The 24844-nt window shown below is 36.4% G+C and overlaps 1 long non-coding RNA gene across 1 annotated transcript; it reads right to left on the minus strand.

Annotated features, from left to right (window-relative positions):
* Positions 1-1078: 1078 nt before the first annotated feature.
* Positions 1079-21774, minus strand: LOC135154239 (uncharacterized). The gene is made up of 7 exons (XR_010293625.1): positions 21643-21774; positions 17097-17252; positions 15681-16015; positions 12781-12857; positions 11796-11985; positions 8923-9078; positions 1079-6515 (listed from the first exon to the last, which is right to left on the minus strand). It is a non-coding gene; the product is annotated as an uncharacterized LOC135154239 (long non-coding RNA).
* Positions 21775-24844: the final 3070 nt, after the last annotated feature.

The raw sequence follows: 24844 nt of genomic DNA on the forward strand, positions 1-24844 counted from the left end.
ATATGGGTGCAAAAATAAAGAATGACTGGAAAACAAGCTTTTTCATTTTACAAGGAATTTATTTCTCTGAAAATACATAGTTAAAAAAAAAATGACCGGCAGCCAAGAAGATCAATTTCAAGTAAAGAGGTTACCAGAGCATTAAATGACCTAGATATGATGGGGCAAACCTTTAACCCTCACAAAATGGCCGCCAGTCTGAGCCGAGGTCTCCAAGACAAAATCACACAATACATACTGTATCTTCACTACCAATCGTCCTTTTTGTAAGTGTACAGGGCGGGGCACTTGACACTGTCATGCATGACATACCACATCCATAATGCAGGTGCTTTATTTTCAACTTCAATGATACTTTGTGCTGCTAAGTATGCAAGACAATGCATTGATTTTCCAGCCCCTCTCTTTCCCACTCCCTCCCCCCCTTTCCCTTTCTAACCATATGATTCTGTCAATTTCCTTTGTGGTCTCTATTCACCAAAACCACCTTATTTTCCATTAATCTGCCCCCCCCCCCTCTATCTCCTTCTTTCTACAGGTTTACCTGTTAATCCACTAATTGTGGTCTTGCTCCATACCTCCCTGTACTATTTATCTCGGGGGGGGGGGGGCATTTCATGAAGATTTGTCAGTGATTTTCACCAACAGATGTTATGAGCTTTTGTAAATCACTGCATCTGATTGGTCAATAGCAAATTAGTGATAATCACCAACAAATCCCCTTACGAAATGCTCCCCAAATCTGCCAATCTTCCTTCATTTCACACCATTTCAACATTTAAAAGCATGACTGATATTAAAATGTCCTAAATAATTTAATCGTACAGTATAATAATTGTCATATTTTCCATTTTAATCAATAATATAATGGATCATTTAATCAGCATTGTATTTTTGCATCATTTTTTCTTTCTCTTTTTTTTTTTTTGGGGGGGGGGCTTTTCTTTTGAAACGAGCAGTAGCCTGAGCAGATGGGAAATATTTGCAAATAAATACACCTTTATTTTTGTACATGTACAATTGTGTTTCTGTGAACTTCAATGAACACTGCATTTTTGGTTAATACGAAGAAATATGGTTTCTTTTTTTTTTTTTTTTTTGGGGGGGGTTTGTTTTTATTCACCATCATAAAGGAACCAAATTTTTTTGTTTTGCGTATGCATCCATCACTTCTTTCCACACAATTTTGAGAGAAAAAGCTATTGCATTCAGAATGACAAGATATATGCGAATCTAGATCTAACAGGTCGAACCCTCAAGATAGGCTCGTCCAGAGGAAGTGCACTTAATATCCCACAATGCGCCACCAATCACCACAATACAATGCATGTTCCCTAGAAGTGAAGTGCAATGTCAAATTTCTGAGACGGCACCCAATAAAATTCCCAAAACTCCTTCCAGAATGGATTTCTTCAGCCAAAAGAAAATTTTTGGAATTTCAGAAGCAGCACCACATAAAACTTTCCACAGCTCGTTCCAGACTAGATGAAGGAATCCATGCTTTAGGCAAAAGGTCAATGACAACTGTTAACAATCATCGAGAAAGAATGTCAAATTTCACAGACAGCAACAAATAGAAATTCCAAAAGTCATTCCAGACTGGATGTTGGAAACCGCTGAAACAATCTACTAGAAGGAGTCCTCTAATCTATACACCCCTTATCTTCAAACATATTTATAGGCTAGAAGTGCCCCTTCTTCCCTGCCACACCAGATCCATGTGAAAATCCTGCTGAGGCTCTTCAAGGTACAACAAAACTCTTTTTAACTGAATACCATACCATGGTAACGTCTTGAAGAATAATTTGCTCTGACCACTTGAGGGCGATGGCACCGAGTGTGGATGCTGATGAGGCACTTCAAGGAATTTCAAGCATCTTGCATTGATCACCATGGTCAGAACTCTCAGGTCTCGAAAGGTCATCCTACCCTGGCTCCTTCCTGTATGCCATGTCACAAATCCTCTATGACCACAGTAGGTAAAGCCTGACTTGAACCAATTTTTCAGGTTTGTCCGAAAAGCAGCTCTGGTTTGGACCGGACAAAGTTGTCAATGCACAGGAGAGATGGTGTGATCTGAAAAGCGACCTGGTCAAACAAACCAAGATAGGCCAAGTTCCATCATATGCCTTCCTGAATACAGCAAACCTAAATGCAATTCTCATTCACACAGGAAATGACTTTATATGTACCGAGGAAAAACTACCAGACAATAGATTGAATAACATGGAAAGAATGGAAAATGGAGAATTCAGAAGGTTGACAATCTTGGGGGATCACTGCCCCACCCACAAACTGAAACGTGGAGGAATTCCAGATGGTAGTAAGCTTAGATAGCAAGAGCCATGCAGATCAGAGTGCTGTAATGTCTACCAAATGATACCATGATCACTATCATTCAGACCCACCTGTAACACACCACGTATTAGTACAACAATCAAAGGCACAGACCCTTCACAAGATATCACCATTTCATATTTCTAACAACCTGCATGATGTTTTGAAGACCACTGGACACCAACACCTGCGTTGAAAAGAAAACTATCCCTCTTCGTCAGAGAGTACCTGAGCATTATCACAACATTGCCAGATTTTCAAAAACCACATACAAAAATGCCACATGCAATTGAAACATTACTCCGGAAGTCAGCAGCGCTCTCTTCAAACATACATCAACAGTTCATCTCTTCTCTTCTTTGGAGTGCAAACTGGTTCTTGATCGACCTTGATCACTGCCACTAAGCCCCAAAAGCCGTCCAGGCTAAACTGCTTCGTCAAATAAATTTGACAAACGTACAAAAGGCCAAATATGAAACAGGAGGTCAACCAGGTCAACTAGGACCACAGTGAACAAGCAAATAGCACTTGCTGAAAAGATGGAAATCAAACTTTGACAATGCACTTCTACAACTAGATTCCATACGAACTTGTATTGCAGTGATTGAAGGAATATTTTTTTCTTTACACATTGTGGAAAAAACATTGAAGCACACAATCCTCATAAATATGGGTTGAACTCTTTATCCAAAGTTGAGGATAAAAGGTGTTTTTCTTTTTTAGTTTTTGGCAGACTAACCAATATTGAGAAGCCACCTTCATCACAATATCATTGTCATCCAACACAGGTCTGGCTAAATCTCTCGCATTATGTGTTTACATGATGGATACACACTCGGCATTTTCCCAAACATTTAGGTTCATGGTGAAAAGGGAATAGGACCAAACACTTTTTAAAAAGTAACTCAAATTAATCTGTCCGAAAAATTAATATGTACAGAAATAAGGAATATATTTATTGCAAAATATTCTCACTGCTCTATCATGGCTCTGCAATTAATTATTTTAAATGAGATCAAAGTCTGTAAATATATTCAAATTTCCTTTTGAATTATTTTATTTGTCTTACTAGCACATTATCATATCAGTCATGGCAGATAAACTGGTGCAACAGTGTGAAACGAAGATGAATTTAGAGCAGCAGCTAGCGCAGATAGTACAGAAAGGTATATAAAGAAAGACGGCAATCAATGGATCAACAGATCAACAGAAGTATTGTATTGTAGAAGAGTTTTTTGAAATCCCTATAAATTTTTCAAAATTTCATTTGGGAATGTTAATGTTTTGATAGATTTTCATGAAAAGGATATCATTCCAAAGATTAAATTGAATGTCATGAATTAAAAAAATGCAACTGTGGCAAAACATGGATAAAAAGCCCCAAATGGGTAAAATTGCTGCCCAATATTTCCAAACCAATTAGTGCCCTCAGTACTAATTGCTGGAAAACCAATTGCATTGTCTCACATACTGTAGGCTACACAAAATATCATTGAAATCAGAAATACAGCACTTACATTATGGAAGCTTTATACCATGCACAACAGTGTCCAGTGCCCTTCTCTGTACACTGCAAAATAGTTCTCTTGGTAGTGACGTCACTAATTGTGTGATTCCGTCAGGAAGATCCCAGCTCAAACCAGACTGGAAGCCATGTTTGTGAGGTTCAGGGCCTACCACCATCAATCAATGAGGTCAACTGCTCTGGTCCTCTCACTTGAATGAATCTCCTTGGCCGCTGGTCTTACATTTTATTTTCAAGAAAGAAAAATAAGTTTTTGAATACAAAGCAAGTTTATAGTACAGACAATTGTACATTACATATAAAGGGCAGGTCCAAGCTATCTGACATGACATTAGGGACAGTGCTTTTCAGTTAAAAAAAAAAAGTATTTTCTGTTTCTGGAAACCTGTAACTCTGTTTTAAACTTGGTCTAAAATGGAAATTCCATTTTGTTATAGAAATGTACAGAGCAAATATGTGAATTACATTTTTCAGTAGTAAATTCAATGAATTTTTACATGAAAAGTAAAGAACCAAAACAGATTTAGTTTTTGAATTACCAGTAAACAGAATATCACTGTCCCTAGAACATATGATGTAAGAGACAAATCAAAGAGGTGTTTCACAAAGATTTAAATGTGAACAACAATTGCTCTTAAATTTCCACTTGTATGTGGAAAATAACAGATCATCATATTGGTTGGATCAGAATCAGAGGATACGCTCTACTGCATACATGCATTAATCAATGAGACTGCTAATTATCATGTGCATATTAATACTTACAGGTGTAAGCATGACTTTTAGTCAGGTTTAACTATTTGTGAAACACTTCCCAGACTTGCTTTGCTAATTTCATAAGCTTTGTATTAAATCAAAGTCATCTGAAATTTATCAAAGCGCTATCCAAACACTATAATAAGGGGGGAAAAACCCTGAACTGGAACACATGACTGGAACCATACATTGTAAATGTATATTAGTGGGACTATGCAAAATTTGACAGAAACAGAAGGGATTCTCGACTGCAGACAGTCAAACTTTATGTCTCTGCTATTACCAGATGTAGAATATATGTATATTACATGCATAACTTTTAATATTTTGAAATACTAACATCTGTAACCTTTGACCCCTGACCTTATGACCCTAAAATCTGATAAAGATAATCCTCTCATAGATACATACATGAGTCTTTGATTCATTGATTGGCAAATTTCTCTCAAACAGTTCGTTGGAAAGCAAGAACAATGTATAAAATGATCTCTGTACTTTGTTCTCAAGACCCCAACAATTATAGTTATTGCAAGAACAAGATATTACTGTTTATAATGAACCATGTGACCTTTGAACCTCATGACCCTAATATCTATTCAGATCATTGTCCCTTCCATACATGTTTGCATACATGTACTCAAGTAAAGTTTAAAGTGAAATCCTTAAAAAGGTTTGATATCATGAGAAAAGATACTTTACGGTATACCGTGACCTCTATGAACTTAGACCTCCAGACCCCAAAATCTAGTAAGATCATTGCCTTTCCAATAAAGGTACATTATCAACTGAATTCGCAGTCGATCTCGAATACAGTTTTTCAATTATCTCAACAATGAGATATTTGAATGTATATATGTACATTTGTGTATCTTTGTGACCTTAGACCTTTGTTTTTCGACTTGTTTTGAGGTTTTTTTCCACATAAAATTAATCTATTTACATTGATAAATTTTGGCAAGAAACAGGATTTGCAATTGATTTGTACAAAATTTGTACATACAAAAATCATGCTTTGACCACCAATTTTGCATCTTGCATGCCTTAATACAAAATGTAAAAAAAAACTTTGGACCTACATATCCAGGTACAAAATTTGTTCTCAAAAGATGAGCAAGACTTCATAGTTGGGAGATGTTGTTGCAAATCTTTTTGCAATTTTGTCTTATTTACCCTAAAACACCCCACCCCCATCCCCCCCCCCCTGACTAGTTCTACGACACGTAGATCCAGGGTAAAAAACCAGAGATAAAACTCATAAGGAAAAACTCTGGAAAACCTTTGGATCCACTTTTGCAGAAAAGTCAGCACAATATTAACAAATACAAACTTCATCAAGATAAAGTTGTAAATTATTTCAACTACTACAACTATCAGCAAAGAAACAATAGCTTGGACCTGCTCCGTGGAGCTACACAAAAGTCATCATAAAGTCAGATATACCCCCCCCCCTTATTGAGGCTTGAGCATATTCTAGACAGTCATTGGAGTAATATTCCACATAGCCGAACACATAACATCAAACATCATCTACACTGTATACCAGTAAAAAAATTGATCTGAAAAGGCCCAGTTAAAGTAGGGCTAAGGCTAACACCAGACAAAGAGTGTAGATAATGACTGGTGTCAAGAGCAAATCCCTGTAAACTTTCTCCATCATGAATACGAGGAACAATATTAACACAAGATGGAGGATGAATATGGAATTGTTTGGTGCCAAATCCTATCTTATGTTGATCATACTTCAGGCAAAAGACCAGTTACATCAGACATCCCTGGTAGATGAAGACTTGAAGATTGGTGGCATGTCCATGCCTCTGGTAGACTCTCTCTCATTTATGCTTGGAAGATGGTTGACACCAGATAGGGGGTGTATCCCTGTTTACACTGGGTGACATGACTGCAGATATAAAGTGAAAGAACAAAATTCCTTTAAAAAATATTCATCACACTGTGACACACACACAGGATATAAATACAAATTTGCATTGGAACAAATCGTCGGCATTCATTCGAATCGTCATGTCAGTCAAATTTGGTTTTTTTTTAATTGATTTTGAGTTTTTTGCAGAAAATGAAAGTACTGTACAAGTTCTATTCTATTCATAACTAAATTTCTTGGCAGCAATTTATTTTAGTTTCTGAGATATGAGGGGATTTTCACGGCGATGCCATACAAATCATTGATAAAATGTGCTAATCCCATTGGAAACGTGTACTGTAGCAGAGCAAGCAACAGCTACGCGCACTTAATATGCAAATGCGCAGTCAGCCAAGCCGTCGTATCGGCACTCTATTGACTTTGAACGTGAAAAAGCAATACGACCTTTTGACTGATCGCGCGCATTGAAATCGCGGTCAGGGTTGTTGTAACCCCAATGGCATTTTTGTTCAGGGGAATTCTAAACTGCTCAAACCAAAATTTTCTCTGATTGTAGGTTTTGTGCAAAAATAAAGATACCAATGTCGACCAATTGTCTTGGTTTTTCTAACCATGAATATGTTGTACGGCTGGGGAACTAAGTGTGAAAATTATAGTTAACTTTGAAGTCGATTTTCTCTGAAATGGGTTTGCACCATCGTATGTGTGATACAACGATTCGGATGACCGCCAACGAAATGAACTACCAGTATATGCTTTTCCCATCCTTTCTTCACAGTTTGTTGTAATTACAGTCTTTTATACATGCAGGCTTGATATGTGTCGGAAAACTCTTTTCAGAAATGTCATTTACATGTATTCTTCCACATCAGATTGGGAGTAGATATGGTTTCTGTTATCTACAGTTGGAGTGGATAGCAGTGATTTGATTTGGCAATGTTCCACAAAATACCCTTCCCCTTCTTCAAGGTATACAAAAATTTTTGTGGATCTTTGTTTGCTACAAATGTGTAATGTCCTCGTTAAATGCAATGAATAATAGATTTTAAAAAATATCTCTAGATACGTTGTGTGATATCATATATCAGCAGTGCATTTGAATTAACAGCAGAATTGGACCAAAACAACAAGTGCTATAAAAAATTTATATATCTGAATCAATACAGACATAACACTTAAAGCAAAATGGAAATCAAAGTTTAATATGGCTACTTTTCAGGAAAGAAATATTTCCTTCCTAAATCCACAAATGGGACCAGGGTTTTATGATAACATAAAAATGATAACCTAAAATTCATTTTATAGCGAATACAGTATATTGACACATGTTTATAGATTTGTTGCCCAAGGAGTTGTGGTTAATGCATGGTAATCAAATCAAATCATCAGATCAAATAAAGCCCCATCTTAACAGATCCTTTTCTGACTGCCCTGCCCTGACAAAGGCAGGGTAAAAAAAGTCATCCCTTCCTGTCAGAGCTGTGACAGAAGTTCTGTTCAAACACATTGGGGTGCAGTCTGTCAGAAGAGCTCAACATTGCGCAAAGATTAGTCTTATTTTAGACATGGGCCTTTATGTGCATGAGAAATTGGGTTGTTTACTAAATGATTCTGGTTATTATATATTTTTTTACATTAAAGTAAATAGTCATTTACCATTTGAAAGACATAAAAATCTTTGAATTAATCCTCTTTTGCTGTGATTAATACTTGGTCAAAGTATGCTATGATACAAGTGCTTATAGGCTAATCTAACAGTCGAGCTATCTGCATTTATGCATGTGATTTTGGATTATTATTGGAAGAATGATGGCTGTAAAACAGACTGCCACTCCCAGGCCCACAGCTGCACGGATTTCAGGGAAGGTCTGGTAAGACGGAGCATCGAGGCTCCCATCTGTGGTTTTGCACCCCTCTACATCCCCTTTTCAGCAGGGCATGGTCTATTAAGATGGGGCTTAAAGGGGAATTCAACAATGGACATACAATTTTGTGTTGGGAAAGGGAAAAATAAGAAAAACAGAATTGTGAAAGTGTGAAAAAAATCGGATAAGCATTGTACCTATTCCCCTGGGCAGTAATCAAAATATAACCCAGGCAGCATATTGTTTTATGTCCTCATGAAAGAAAAATGTAATTTGAAGAAAATTTTTTGAAAAAATGTAATCTTAGCCATTTTATATATTGGAGTAAGTGAAAGAGTAGTCCTTGCCTTACATCACTATGACATCACGAATACGGCCAATTTGAAGTCTCCATGGGTAAAGTGATTCCTGATTTTTACAACTTTTAAAAATTCATAACTTTCGTATTGTTTGTCCGATATTGTTTGAACTTTCACGTATCAACTTGTCTGATCTTTTTCTTTCCTCTAAAAACAACTTTTTACTTGGGTTGGATTCCCCTTTAAGGTGCATGTTCTTACATGTACGTTCAACCAGTGCTCACACAGCCTTCATGGTCTCCTCAGCCTCTGTTGAAAGGTTGATAGGTCCTTTATGTTTGGCAAGATGACAAGGAGGTCAGTATCCCTTCATCCCTCTTCTAGCCTGCATTCTCTCCCTTGTTATAATGGCTAAAGCTAAAATGACATAAAATCAAGAGTATAAAGTGAAATGATCAATGTTAATATGCCAAGTGATCACTTGTATCAAACGCTTTCGCAAGATTTATTCACTAAAAATAAAAGCAAGAATGCTTCTTAGACATCCTGCCATCAGAATTGAACTTGTGTAACTGACACATGATTGTATCAATTAGAGAACTAATGTTGCCCAGCAATGTAACCTCATAAGAAAGAGATATGATAATAATTTCTTGATATTCCAATATGATAATGCTGGTCCAAGCCTTATACATGTACTTTGATCTTAACTTGTAGAAATAATCCTCCTAGCAGCTTGTCATAAAGCAAAACTGAAATACCTGTGGAATGATGATTATTTAAACTGAAACAGTACTAGTAGTGAAAAACAAGATAAAGAAACTTCAGCAACCTAACAGGAGGAGGCAGCAGTCTAATGATGGGTAGATCAGCCTCCTCGGTCTCGTAACACAAAGGTTAGCAATTAAACATACGCTTGATTTTCATGACTGATTGTACATTATAGTCAACAATGCGATCGATTGTATAAAAATGTTCTTCGATGACTGCTAAGCTTTGTGTTTCTGGCCCCTGGAAGGTGGTCACTGTCAGAAATATTACTGTGGCAGTTGACAAGTGATCCACAGCCCTCTTTATACATCATATTGCGGTAATCCTAGTGATACTAAGGTATTTTCTAAACTGGAAAGATAGGGGGATCTTTAGGTCCCCTCCAAGATCTTGGTTGCACATCACTGGGGATCACAACTACAAATCAACCCACGTGTCACCAATGATGTAATCTACAAAATTGTACATTTCATTATTCCAAAATTTTCTTGGTCTCCATGACTTGCCTCTGCATTTTTAGAGTGTATTCCACAAAGCAGCAAAATCATCCTATACCAGGATCCCATACGATAAGGTATAAATCTTGCGATTCATTATGGTACATTATAAAAATGGGTTCAAGGATGCACAGTACATGTATAGCCAATAGCGAGTGTGTATGCAAGTCACGTGTTCATGCTTTAATTCTACGCAATCTCCTAGCTGTGCAGCACTGTGCATTTTGGGGGCATCATTTCACCCATAGCACATAAAAACTGAGACGCTATCTGAAATATGTGTTCTTTCAGGGTTCCCAGCTTTTCAAGAGAACAAAATTCCCAGATTTTTCCCTGTGAAGTTAAAAAATTCCCTGATAATTATTTAAACCCATTTCCAGTTTTGCATGTTTTTTAAGTTGTTGCAGTGAATTACATGTATTTTCAGTTTAAAAACAATAATGTAAAACTAATTAGTACCACCATAACCAGTCATTCAATGGATGTTGTTTTGATATGCAACAATATATAACAGAGTCTGACTGACTACCGTGCTTTCGACTTTAGGGCTGATCAGAATTCCCTGATTTTTCCTTCATTTTGAGGCATGTTTCCCTGATTTGAGGTATTTTTTATCAACTTCCCTGATTTTTCCCTGACTGGAAAAAAGTTAAATAAATTCCCTGATGGGCTGGGAACCCGGTCTTTCAAAGAAAGGGCTATGGCAAGGATTTTGTTTCGCTTACTTAGGCGTGCATACTAGATGAGCCTGTGATGCCATAATTTAGAAAGCAGATGTGATCTCTTCATCCGTGCAATCCTCAAAAATTTTGAGACTTGAACAACCTTTCCACAACAAATTTTTACTGCCAGCGCGTTTTATAAAACAAATAATGCACATTTGTAAATTTGTAATGTTCGTGACAATTGAGGCATCTCGGTATACACTCAAAATAACATGCAAAAGCACTCGGCGCAATATGCTCTGAAATTGCACAGACACATCATACACACATAGCATCTTTAAAGGGATGCTCCGGGCTGAAGATATTCATATCTAAATAAAAAGAGATCAATGGCAAAAAGAAGCTGCTGAAAACTGCTTATCTAATAAAAGAGAGCCAATGGAGTAAATTAGAAAGTCAAAAGGGGCCTAAGCTTTCGATCCTAGCAGAATCTTCGTCGGAGGCAAAATGACTCCGACGAAGATTCTGCTAGGATCGAAAGCTTAGGCCCCTTTTGACTTTCTAAATAAAAAGAGTGATATTCACAGAGAAAAATACTGAATATTTAATCAAAATCAGACAACAAATAACAAAGTTATTGAATTTTAAATATTTGCATTATTCCGGTGAAACTAGGTGAAATAGTCCTAGGCATGTCTTCATGAATATTCATTAGGTGGGCTGATGATGTCATATCCCCACTTGTTTTTTTGTATTTTATTATATGAAATTAGGATTATTCAAAATTTCTCTACTTAAACTAAAACAATTGGATTGACAACTGATTAAGAGCATTAGTTATTTCTTGCTACAACTTATTTCATAATAATGGAGACACATCATTTACATATTTATGACAACATGAAACAATTATGATTTCATGTAATAACTTAAGAAAAAGGAAAGTGGGGATGTGACATCATCAGCCCACCTAATGAACATTCATGAAGACATGCCTAGAACTGTTTCATCAGAATAATGCAAATCTTTAAAATTCAATAACTTTGTTATTTGTTATCCGATTTTGATGAAATTTTCAGCATTTTTTCTGTGTGAATTTTACTCTATTTATTTAGATATGAATATTTTCAACCTGGAGCATCCCTTTAATGCACCGCTAAAATGCCCTAATAATAATTATCATTAATACTACACAACTTACCACTGCTTCTGGTGTCTTATTTCTGGGCATTATCTTGATGTCTGACCCGAGTTTGGTGAGTTTATCCTCCATCATTACAAAGACTTCTTTGTAATCTAACTCCACATTCATTGCTTCCTGTTAGTCCACTTCTGCCAGACGAACCCTTTACGGTTTTGCTCTCATGGATAGAAATCTCAGTCTCTGCTTGCTGCAGATAAAATTATAAAATCAAGATAAAATTCAGTTTTCATTATGAATTTTAAAAATGGAATTGTCTCAAAGTGCATGCGAAATTATGTTGCTGTGTAGCAAGAATTATCTAAATAATAGTCAGGCATTGTATGTCATTTACTTCGACAAATTTGCCAAGTTTGATTTTTCACTTAAAATCATGTGTTCAGGGACATCATAAGGAACGACTTTCAGCTTGGTGTTAAATTTCTAATGGTCATCTTCTTGACCATTTGAGGGGTCAAAATTAGGTCAATTGGGGTCAAATTTGGAAAATGCCATGAGTGTGTCGAATAACACGTCACATCGTTTGTCTTGTTGTACTGAACAAAAAAGATTTACAGCATCATATACCCTTGACCTCCTTTTAAGACTTTATTAGTGGAAAGGTCAAAAGGTCAACAAACTTTAATTAGAAGTCAAAATACAATAAAAACAGGGTATTGTTAGTGTTTAGAAGGATTATTTTTGGTGGGTTTATTTTTTCATTTGTCTACTTTTTTTTTAGTATTCCATTATGATAGGTACATCCAGTAGATATAAGGGGTCAAGACAAAGGCATTCAGGGAGGGGGGGGGGGTAAAGTGAGTTCTTACAGGAAAAACATGTAAATATAAACAGTTACTTTTACTCCAATGTTTCAATGAATATTCTTTCTGGCAACATCCAAGCAACTTGGAAGAAACCGTGTAAAGAGAATAAGAGATGATCAAATGGGGCTTGCAGTGATTCATTGTCCGCAAATGGAGGAGAGGTGGAATTAATTACTTACCATTCTATCATTTCTTCACAAAGATTCTGAGGTCATTCTCTGCAACATCCTTGCTGTTACATCACCACTTTTGATCCCTGGAAGATAGTAACAAGAATATTTAATATTATTATTATTATTATCATTTCTTTTTAGTGTAAAATATAGAAATTAACAAGTGGATTACATTGAAGAAGAAAGAATCACACAAAAGATGACATTCATACTATAAAAATATAGCTTAGATTCCCACAGGCAAGGCAAACTAGAAGTTACCTAAACCACAAAGGTCATCTATTCCAGCATGCAGCACCAATGGGAGATCAAACTTACATTACATTGAAGAAGAAAGAATCACACAAAAGATGACATTCATACTATAAAAATATAGCTTAGATTCCCACAGGCAAGGCAAACTACAAGTTACCTAAACCACAAAGGTCAGCTATTCCAGCATGCAGCACCAATGGGAGATCAAACTTAGAAATTTAATCTTGCATGTCTTTACCCCAACATGAATATTTTTGCCAACTTTCATGAGCACTGGCTAAAAAGTGGGGAAGTAGTGTGATCCACAATAAGTTTTTCTGATTTTTTTTACGTAGTTACAATGGCAACACATTCTCTGACAAATGCAAAAAAAAAGTGTCTTGCACATCTTTAGCTCAAGACCTATGTACGTGCAAAATATCATGAGCACATGTCATAAATTGATGACATAGTTCAATCCACATGATGTTTACACATTGTTGTAATATGCTGTTACCATGGCAATGCAGTTTCCAACACATGGAGGAAAATACTATCTTGCCCATCTTGTGAGTGAAAATTCATGAGAATTGGTTGAAAACTGATGAGGTAGTTCACAGTACACACTGCAAGATTTTTACCAAATTTTTTGGCATAATCACCATGGCAACAAGATTTTCCACAAATGCAAACAAAAATGTGTCTTGAACATCTTGTAACCAAGTCCAATCTGTGTACCAAATTCAATGGAAATTGGATAAAAACTGAGGAAGTAGTTTGACCCGCAAGATGTGCGATGGACAGCCCGACCATTTGCAGATCCCTTCAAACTTCTATTGGTGGGTTATAAAAAACTATATAATATAGTATATCCAGAAATCACTACCATCTTCCTTGACTAACCAGATTTGAGATGCTACTATTGAAATATTTAAGCAAAAAAAAAGACACATAATTATGTAAATGAATACTTATAGATCCATATTAAATTATTGAAGCTGTATACTACTTTTTTCAAAATTGACCTTTTCTTGATTAGAATATTTAAAGAATTCTCTGCAAAATGGTCAATGATCTGAAGTCACAAATGGCCCAATTTCTGAAATATAGACACATTTTCTCATTTACTACGAAACAAATTCCACAGAGTTGCTTCCTTTTGTCAGTGGTGGCAGTATATACATGTATCATGAATGTTTGCACCTTGTGAATAAGATAAAATTACGCTTTATATGAAGTGAGTGCCATGATATGAGCACCATGATAGCCAGACTTTGAGTACACCTAAAAATGTACCATATCTTAGTACGAGAATATTTGATTATCAAATGAAGAAAAATTGGTTTTGAGTTGATAACGCTAATAATTAAAAGTGTGTTGTTCATCACAATACTCCAATGATCGCAGTTACCGCCTATACAGTGCGTATATAAAAAAGTTTAGTTTAGAAAAAATGCTGTAAAATTATATATGTGTAATATCCTGAAGCTTTTTCCACATTTAACCATTGGTACAGATCTCTTTAAGCAAATAACTGTTGAAAAATCTTTCCGCTTGAGTGAGCACTACATACTTTATAAAAGTTCATGAAAAATGATTTGCGCAGGGCTTGGAAATAGTTATATCAATAAAAGTAGAAATTAGTCATGAGGAACACATAAACTTTAGCTAGGAAGATTGATTTGAAGATATCTTTTGCCTTTTAAGCTTGTTTCCTTACCCAAAACACTTCATAGAGCATCGTTGCACACCCCCCGACCCTCCCCACACACCGGGGCCATCGTGATGATATCTGCTTTACACGGGACTGTACATGAAATTGAAATGGCTTAGGCTTGATTTTAGGTTTTAATCATTGTCAAGCTTGGGAAGTGTGGAGAAACAAGTATTAAATGAAATATGTAATGTGGTCCCACTTTAAATGATAAAAATAATAGTGAAAAAATACTGGAGATGTCTGAAATAAACTTTTGTTTGTGTCCTCAGATCCAGCCGGCAGAGAAAAAAAAGGAGTCTAGGATCAAAATGGCAAAGTTCTAAAAATATTTAGATATATCTGTATTATTTCAATTCGCTAAAAATACAAAGGAAATGTATGAGAAATGTACCACACGGTCAGTTTGTTTTCACCTTTTTTCCTTGACACAGCGTCAAAATGAGTTTTTCTGCACAAACCGATTTCTGCGAGCTTTAAAAAAATGGACAGTGTTCACTGAAGCGTACCATTTTGTCAAAATTTGTACTTTCATTTGATAGATGAGACCCAAACCCAAAAATATATGTGAAAAAAATATCTCGATGTTGTACATGTGTATTTTTCAATGCCCAGGACTTTTTCAAAGTGTAAACTTTTTATTGATACGCACTGTAAAATTCTTTCTTGTGTTGCTTTGGTGGAACCGCATTAGGTCTAAGCATGTAATGCTCCTTATGCCTAAATACATAACATTAGTTGATTAATCCATCGCAAGCAGCCTTTCCTTTATAGCTGGACAGCTGGACAGAAAGACAGAGCCACAGAACTGGGTGAGACAAAGCCATGTATAATCAATTAAATTGGTAAATTCAAGAGTTTAACTCAATTCCTACATTGATTGGTGCCCAAGTACATGTAGCTCCAATGTAACATAGACAACAGATGTGATATTTTTATATTTAAATTTTTCGCTTACCTCGACTTGTTCCGATCGGTCTGGTTGCTACCCGTCCGAGCTTTGCAGGTGAGCTGAGCCGACGATCCGGGTCCGTTTCAAAAAGACTTACAACTATCTTGACATTGCCATTATTGTAACTACAGCTACCATGGAAATCTTTATTACGATTGGCTGTTGAGTCTTGTCATCACGGTCGTTGCCATAATGGCAATGATACTTGTTGCAACTCTTTATGAAACGGGCCCCTGATCTGACATCCGGAGCTGCAGCAGTCTAGTCGTCGGGGCCATGGGTCAGTGTGATTGGGGCTGGTAGCAGGGACTCCACAGCGGTTCATATGAGTGGGCATCAGGCTGAATTGAACAAAATGAATACATGAATTAATCACAAAATGGCTCAAATGGACCGTTTATTGCATTTCCATTCTGCTTCCATTTTAGATGAGATAATGTATGAATTTGTATTAATGATATAATTTGACTTTCCTGCCTCTGAGCTTAATATGAATTATTGGTGGCCTGACAATTTCTTTGCCAATAAGGACATGATTTTTAGAGAATAGATAGTATGTTATATGCTACTGTAGCATAAACAATAATTAAACAATGTTGCCCGAATGCTCATATAACCGGCGATACAGACTACAAATATGTACTAATATAGCCCCCCGCTCACCTCAGCGCATGTGTGTGAGTATTACGCATGGCGCGCATGCAATCCCCCCTAAATATCCAACCCTGACGACCATGAGGTAGTCAGAGTCAGGGTCAGTCAAGATCGGTCAGTGAATGTGCAGCAGCAACAAGCAAGATCAACAAGCTACATGTACTTGCTGTCGGACCGAGCTTGGACATCTTGTGGAGACGCTTTATTAGGCATTTGTCTCCCCTATTTAAAGGGGAATTTCACCGTCCTTGAAGAAAAGTTTGTTGTAAAAGTAGCAGAAAAAAAAACAATAAAAAACATTGGTGGAGGTTTAAGGAAAATAAATTAAAGATTAAGTTAGTAGAATTTTAAGTTTTGGATTTGTGACATCACATATGAGCAGCTGTCCCATACGGTATGTCATATAAAATCCATACATTCTAATTTTTTTATGGTTTGTGATGACTTTAATTTTTATTTTTTAGAAATGGGTGTGAAATGATTTGTCCATTGATAATACTGAAAGTACAATATAAACCATTTTCAATTTTCTGAGAAAATGACATTTCACTGATATTTTACCATATGATAATTGATATGTAGGAAAGCTACTCGCACAAGACATCACAAATCAAATAATCAAAATTTTAATAACCTTCAATTCCTTCAATGGATTTTCCTCACACCTTCGGGCAATATTTTTCATTATTTTTTCTGTTATTTTTACAATTAACTTTTTGTCCGGATGAACATCCCCTTTAATACTACTTTTCCATCTATTTTGCTCACCTTGTTCTGATCTGTACTAAGTTGAGATGAGCTTGAATTCTTGATTGTCTGTAAGTGTTAGGCCGGGGTGAGCTAAGCTGATCTAACAGAGTTGCTGCAGTAGACACGGTAGTTGGGGGTATTGTAGAAAGCAAGTTTAAAATCTGGAGCGTAGACCTGAATTTAGCAAAAATTAATTTATGAATCAATAAAAAAATGCAGAAGCTATTTATTATGTATTGCATTCCCATTTGTGCCTCAATATGAAGACAGAATAAAGCATTAAATACATGTACAGTTTGTTTTGTAATCTATGAAAAATTTCTGAATCTTCATTTTTTCCTTTTTATTTATTTCCATTAAAAACAAAAGTAAAATAAATACATACAAAATTTATAAATAAAACAAGAGGAACGCCTTTTTATTTTTATTTTTATTTATTTATTTCAAATCTTTATCCAGAGTAGCCTGTTCAGCTTTATACAAACAAATATGTAAAATTACACAATATATACAATTAAAACGTTCATTAAAAATCGCTGGTCTTCCACAGGGCTCTGCATTAATACCAAAACATATAATTCATAACATAAAGAAAACATAAGTAAAGAAGACATATATACACATCAAAATAAGATTCAGAATGAGAAAGTAAAAGGACATGGTAAGAGATAGAGAGAGAGAGAGAGAGAGAGAGAAAGGTGGCAGAGGCAAACAGAGAGAGAGGCAGAGAAGTGGAGAGAGAGGGAAGAAAAATGTGAGAGAGGGAGAGAGCGAAAGGGAGTTCAGGAGCAAAGAAAATTATGTAATATTTGACCAGTCAAGCATATTCTTATGAACAGCATAAGATAGCATAGGATAAAACCAAATTGAGGAAGTGATTATGCATTTCTAATAAAACATAATACATGTAGCATGGGCTGTAAGTATGAGAAGTGATGTCATATTCTTATCTGTGATTGCGTGATATCATTTTAGGAGTAATTTAAAGGAAGCTGTCCGCTTTTCTAGTCGCGTAGCGTCCGGAAGGTTGTTCCACTTTGTGGCACCTGAATAAAGGAAAGAATTTTGATAGAAAGAGGTGGAACATTTTGGGAGTCTCAAAATCAGTTTGTTTGATCGTCTCGAGTTCCTCATTAGTACGGTGTCTAGAAGTACAATTCTACGTGAAAGTATAGGTGGGGCAAGTTCATGAATTATTTTAAACATTGTGCAGCAGGCAGATTTCCAAAAGAGTTTGTCCAATGTTGGCCAAGATAATTTATCAAATACTTCATTGGACGGGGTTTCCCAAGTTAAGTGTGAAATTAAGTATGCTGCCCTTTTATGTAGGCGATTAAGGATATCGTAATTGACATCACTTCTCCCTGTCCACACATTACAACAATAGAGAATATGGGGCATTATATACCCCCAGTAAATCTGTGACAATTGTTCAGCGGAGAAGGTAGATCTCAGTCTTCTCAAAATACCCAACTTTTGCTTAACATCTTTTGCAACTTTGTTTGTATGACTTCTAAAGTCTAGATATGAGTCAATAATGACCCCAAGACATTTATATTCATTTACACATGCTATGGATTTTCCGTCTATAATAATATCTAAGTTTTTATCTTGTAATGTGCAAACTTTTTGACGTGAACCAAGTAGCATTGTCTTAGTCTTATCGACATTGAGAATAAGCTTGTTTCGAATTAACCATTCATGTGTTTGTTTCATTACTTCATTAAGCTGTGTTTCAATGTCATGTTTAGATGTACCTGATACAGAAATGGTCGTATCATCGGCATACATGAACACAGATCCATTTGGAATACTCTTTGGTAGGTCATTTATAAATAAAACAAACATTAGTGGGCCAAGTACCGACCCTTGGGGAAGACCTATATTAACATCTTTAATTGTCGACTTGTTATTTTCTATGTACAGAAACATACTGTTTGCGATGAGCAAGATACGAGTGAAACCATTTAAGACTACTTGCACTACAACCATACATTGCTAATTTATCTAAAAGGAGTTCATGGTTCACAGTGTCGAATGCTCGACGTAAATCGAGGAAGATAAGTCCATTCATTTTCCTATTGTCGACGTTACGAGACCATTCATCTATCATACAAAGAAGAGCCGTTTCACACGAGTGGTTTGGTCTGAAACCAAACTGGCTCGAGCATAATAGCGATCTTCTGCTTAGATAGGACATGAGTTCTGAATGGACAGCCTTTTCTATTACTTTTGATATAACAGGCAATATTGTTATTGGCCTATAGTTACTTGGGTTACTTTTATCGCCTGATTTGAAGATTGGTTGAACACGGCCAATTTTCCAAGCGTCAGGGAAGGTACACGATTCAATTGATAAATTCAAAATGTATACAAGTGACTGTATTAAAATTGGTAATTTACATGCATATTTCAAGAGTCTTACAGATAAATTATCATGCCCTGTGCTCTTTTTTACTCCTAATTTGTTTATTTCCGAAATAACAAATTCAGAAGAAATTGATGGTATCTCAAAAACATCGTTATCGTGTACTAGTGCTTTTTTTGTTGCATCCACGTCATGCCTATGATGTGCCAAATTATCACTGTCAAACAGAATGCGATCGTAGTCAGATTCAGATACTTTTGCCTCTGGCAGTCTCGCCTGCATTACAAGATTCGATATAGCAGCAGTGCTGACTTTGAAAACAGCTATATATTAATTATTCACAAAAGAAAACACCCATATGATAATAAAATACTATGTCCATTGACCAAACATGACCTTTGACCATGATCATGTGACCTAATACCCCTTTCATAGTGCCCTCTTCATTTTTCACCGGCGAACTTCGCCGGCGAACTTCTCCGCCTCGCATTCCTCACTTCCCCGGCGAAGAAAAAAATGTACCCTTTCGCACTGACATTTCTTCCCCGGCGAAAGTCAACGGGCGATTGCAGAACAAACGAAAGAAAATTGTAAACATTACTTCTTACCTATTACACAAAGGTATCAAAAAAATTAATTACAACATATTTTGGAAGTATTACGATAAAAACAAACAATATCACCTTGTTTTTATATCTTAGCGCATTTTATACATGTAAAAAGTGTTTTTTAATAAATATTGTTAGTAAAAAAAAAAAAATGTTCGAGGATATCTACTTGGCCATAGCATTCACCTGAGCTTGCAACTATCGCGCGCGGAATCTCGGTGCAGGGGACTTTGGGAGAGAAAAAAAATTGACCTCTGACGTCATTAAAGAGGAGAAGTTCTCCGGTTTGCTTTCATACTGGCCTTTTCACCGGCGAACTTCACCGGTGAAACAGTTTCGCCGGCGAAGTTCTCCACCTCTAGAGGTGGAGAAGTTCACCGGCGAACTTCACCGGTGAAGTTCTCCTGTGTACCTTTCATACTGGACACTTTCCCCTTAGCTGGCGAACTTCGCCGGTGAAAGGCGCAATATGAAAGGGGTATTAGACAAGTGCAAAACATTCTTGATTACCCTTATGTCTAGATGTTTCATGAACTACATGTGTAGATCCATAAACTTTCAAAGTTATGACAATTCCAAAAATACCCCCAACATTATCAAAGTTTGTTGACCCTAAATGACCTTTGACCTTGATTGTGTGACCTGAAACTTGCACAGGATGTTCAGGGATACTCAATTGCTCTCATGTCTAAGTTTCATGAACTAGATCTATAAATTTTCAAAAGTTGTGATGACAGTTCCACAAATACCCCCAACATTACCAAAGTTTGTTGACCCTAAATGACATTTAACCTTGGTCATGTGACCTGAAACTCAGGCAGGATATTCAGTAATAATAATAATATAGGGTATTTATATTGCGCACATATCCACCTTGTTAGGTGCTCAAGGCGCTCCTATATTACCCGGCTAAGCTAGGCGTTCATAGCGCACACAGCTTTTTAAAGAATTACTTCCTACCGGTACCCATTGACCTCACCTGGGTTGAGTGCAGCACACTGTGGATCAGTTTCTTGCTGAAGGAAATTACGCCATGGCTGGGATTCGAACCCACGACCCTCAGTTTCAAAGTCCGAAGACTAATCCACTGGGCCACAACGCTCCATACTTGATTACCCTATGTCCAAGTTTCATGAACTAGGTCCATATACTTTCTAAGTTATGACATTTCAAAACTTAACCTTGGTTAAGATTTCAATGTTGACGACGCCGCCGCCGCCGTCGTCGGAAAAGCGGCGCCTATAGTCTCACCCTGCTATATAGGCGAGACAAAAATGAAGAATGTACCTCATACATACTGTATGAGGTACATTCACTATCACACCAACATAGACCCCATGCAAAACATTGCATAAGAAAGAAGAGTAAGAAAAGAAAGGGAGAGATAGCAAAAGAGACAAAGAGTAGAGAGAAAGAAAAGAGACAGGGAGAGAGAGAAAGAGAGAGAGGGGGGAGGAGAGAGACTGTGAACTTATGAATGTATAGCTGTAATGATATCTTGGTCAATCAGAACATGTACATGTACTAATTAATGCAAATTAGACAATAGATCATCAGAAATATTTCATTCTATACTTTTTTTACTCACCTAATTCTGATCTGGTTGACATTAATTAAATTGATTGTTGGTTAAGCCATGGTCTGAGCTGTTCTGACGAGATGCCACAGTTGTGGTAAGGGAATTTCACTCAAAATCTGTAGTGCAGGCCTGGATAAATTAAGCAAAAACAAACTGATAAAAAATAAACAAAATATAACTCACTTTGAATTGTATTATTCCCATTTTGCTCCACATAAAAGTGGAAAAAAATGAATTTATCAGTATCTCCCCATGCTGTTCCATTTCTCCCCAGCACATTTTAAGTTCTACTTGTACAAATCAAATTTCATAACTTCTTGATGTCCCGTTTCAGCCCAGGTTGTCCGTTGTTTAATACCTCAAATTTAAATTTCTAAAAAATCATGAATTACATAAAATACATTGGGTATTACCAAATACTACATTATAAACTTAAGTATCTATAGTTTGTAGCACACATCTTATGACTATAACCTAGCTTGACAAAATATCTAAAAAGTTTGGATTCTTCTTGATTAAAAAAAGGTGTCACATATCTCCCACTCTCCCCTATATAATTGGGCAAAAATACATATTATCAGGGACTCAGTTTTAAGGGGAGAGAGAGTGATCACTCGCTACCGCTCTCCTTAATCCATTTTTGGTAGAGCGATTTATCACTCGCCTCAGCAATTGCTTAATAACAAGAGTGTCAGTCAATGATCACACTGTTCCAGTCATCCTTGAAAACTTTATTCACTGTCAAGATTTTGTAAATAACACACAATTATATTGTAAGCAAAAAAATCACACTTGCACGAATGACATTATTAAGTTCAATGAGATAAATATTGCATAGATCAGATCTATATCTGATTGCTTGTCTTCTTTGGTTGTGGGTCGTAACTTTATTTAGTGTACCAAGGTGCTACATAACTTTTTAGAAGCAATTGCCCTGTCGGGCAAGTAAATTTTTAAATGGTTGGAATATATTGGAAAATCTTTGAAAAAAGTTTTACCTCTTCAAAAGAAAATATTGCGGTTTTAAACCATTGACCTTTTTTTTCCCTCTTTTGACATGAACTGATGTACCTTGTTCTTGCATTTCTTTTTCCAAAGTGATTTTATCTTGTCCATCATGACCAAATTTAGGATCGATATATCTGCTGTGAGAATTTTTGCTTGCCCAATTCGGGCAAGTAGTTTTGGTCTTTACTTTAAAGGAGAATGAAACTCTTGGAGCAAGTTAGCTTTTGTGAAAGCAGCAAAATCAAAGAATAAGATCAACAAAACTTTGAGTAAAATAGGACTAGCAATAAAAGAGTTATGAGCATTTGAATGTCGAGATCACTAATGCTATGGAGATCCTCCCATTGGCAATGCGACCAAGATCTGTGATGTCACACACGTACAACTCTCCCATTTGGACACTGAAAATATACCCCAAAACATCTCTTTTTGCTCATTCTAATCATATGACAAACGATTCATCAATGATATAATGTTGTGAAACCTCTGTACTTGTCATCTCATAAAGAAAACACCTCACCTTGTGATAGACTCTATAAAAGTGAGAATATAAGTGAAATAAGTACTAAAGTAATGAGGGAGTTGTACGTGTGTGATATCACAGATCTTGGTCGCATTGCCGTTGGGAGGATCTACATGGCACTAGTGATCTCAATATTCGAATGCTCATAACTTTCTTATTATTCATTCAATCTTCCTCAAACTTTCAACAATATGTTTCTTTGATTTTTCTCTTTGATATGGATTCAGCTGGTTTCAAGGGTTTCATTCTCCTTTAAAACCCTGAGTGTACATTCTTCCATCCATTTTGAAATCGGACAAGAGAGCTCCCCTTGTATGTCAAAGAAGAGCTTTTTCTAGAGCTCCCCTAATGCTCCCCTTAAAAGTTTTAGGAGAGCTTTTTATTGCTCCCCATATAATTATAAAACTGAGTCCCTGTATTATACATATTGATTGATAAGAGAGTGGTTATGATACTTATTTCTGGCCATTGACTGGAAAAATAATGTTCATAAAAGCATATCACACATACAAAAATTAGTGAAAAGTGAAGAGTTAGAGCACTTTTGCATATTCAATTAGGTGACATTGACCTTTTTACATTGACATTTCACTATATCATTGAGAATTTGCCTTGTCCCACAGATCTTAACCTGTGAAGTAGGCCTATTTTGCCGCTTTATAGCTCGGAAAGGAATTCCATATTCCCATTATCATGTGGAAGAGCCGTAGTGTAGTGATTCTGACTCTCGCCTTGTAAACAGCGGGTCGTGTGTTTGAATCCCATCACAGTCTAGCATCCTTTGGCAAGGCATTAATTCACACTTTTCCACTCTCGACCCAGGTGCTAAATGGGTACCTGGTAGGATGCGAAAATTATTGTATGTTTGACTTTGCCAGCGCCATTATGAGGCTGCAATGAATGCAAGGAATCAATGCTCCCAAGGGAGTGGAAATTGTGCACTTTTCATGCAGGATTGAAATGAATCCAATGACTGGGGTAATAATATGCTGTAAAGCGCTTTGAGCCGTTCTGGGAAAAGCACTACATAAAACTGGCTATTATTATCATTTTATTAACTTTATAAATCAATCTTCTATTCATGTGTGCTTTATATATATATTTTTTTTTTTTGGGGGGGGCTTAAAATATAGAAGTGGCAATTTTCTTCTTTTTTTCCCCAAAAAATGACTGAATTATGCAGCAGCATTGTTAAAATTTACAGTATTTTTGCTGTACATCAAGAACCAATTTTGATATTTTTTTCAGTTTATTCAACGTCTAACTCCACTCTACATGGATGATGGCACGGTGAAGCTTATGTTTAAGGGTCTAATAAGACCGATATCAGAATATGGCCGGCCATTCAGTTTGGTCACCTTTTAGAATAGGTGATCAGAAACAGCTAGAGAGTGTGCAACGAAGAGCAACCAAGCTAATCCCACAAGAGAGGAACTTGTCCTATTCAGAGCAACTGCATCATATGAAATTACGATCTCTTTTCCACAGAGGTAGAAGGGGAGATACCTTCTTCACAGAGGAAGAAGCGGAGATATGATTCATGTATAAGTTTATGCATGGTATCTATGACTCTAGCATAGACCTGCTTGTACACAGTAAGGAAGTGAGGACTAGAGTTCATTCCCAGAAAATTGAGAAGCAGTACGCAAGGCTTAATGTATTAAAAGAAGTTTTTCTTTC

The sequence above is a fragment of the Lytechinus pictus genome, chromosome 5 (assembly GCF_037042905.1).
Source record: "Lytechinus pictus isolate F3 Inbred chromosome 5, Lp3.0, whole genome shotgun sequence".
NCBI lineage: Eukaryota > Metazoa > Echinodermata > Echinoidea > Temnopleuroida > Toxopneustidae > Lytechinus > Lytechinus pictus.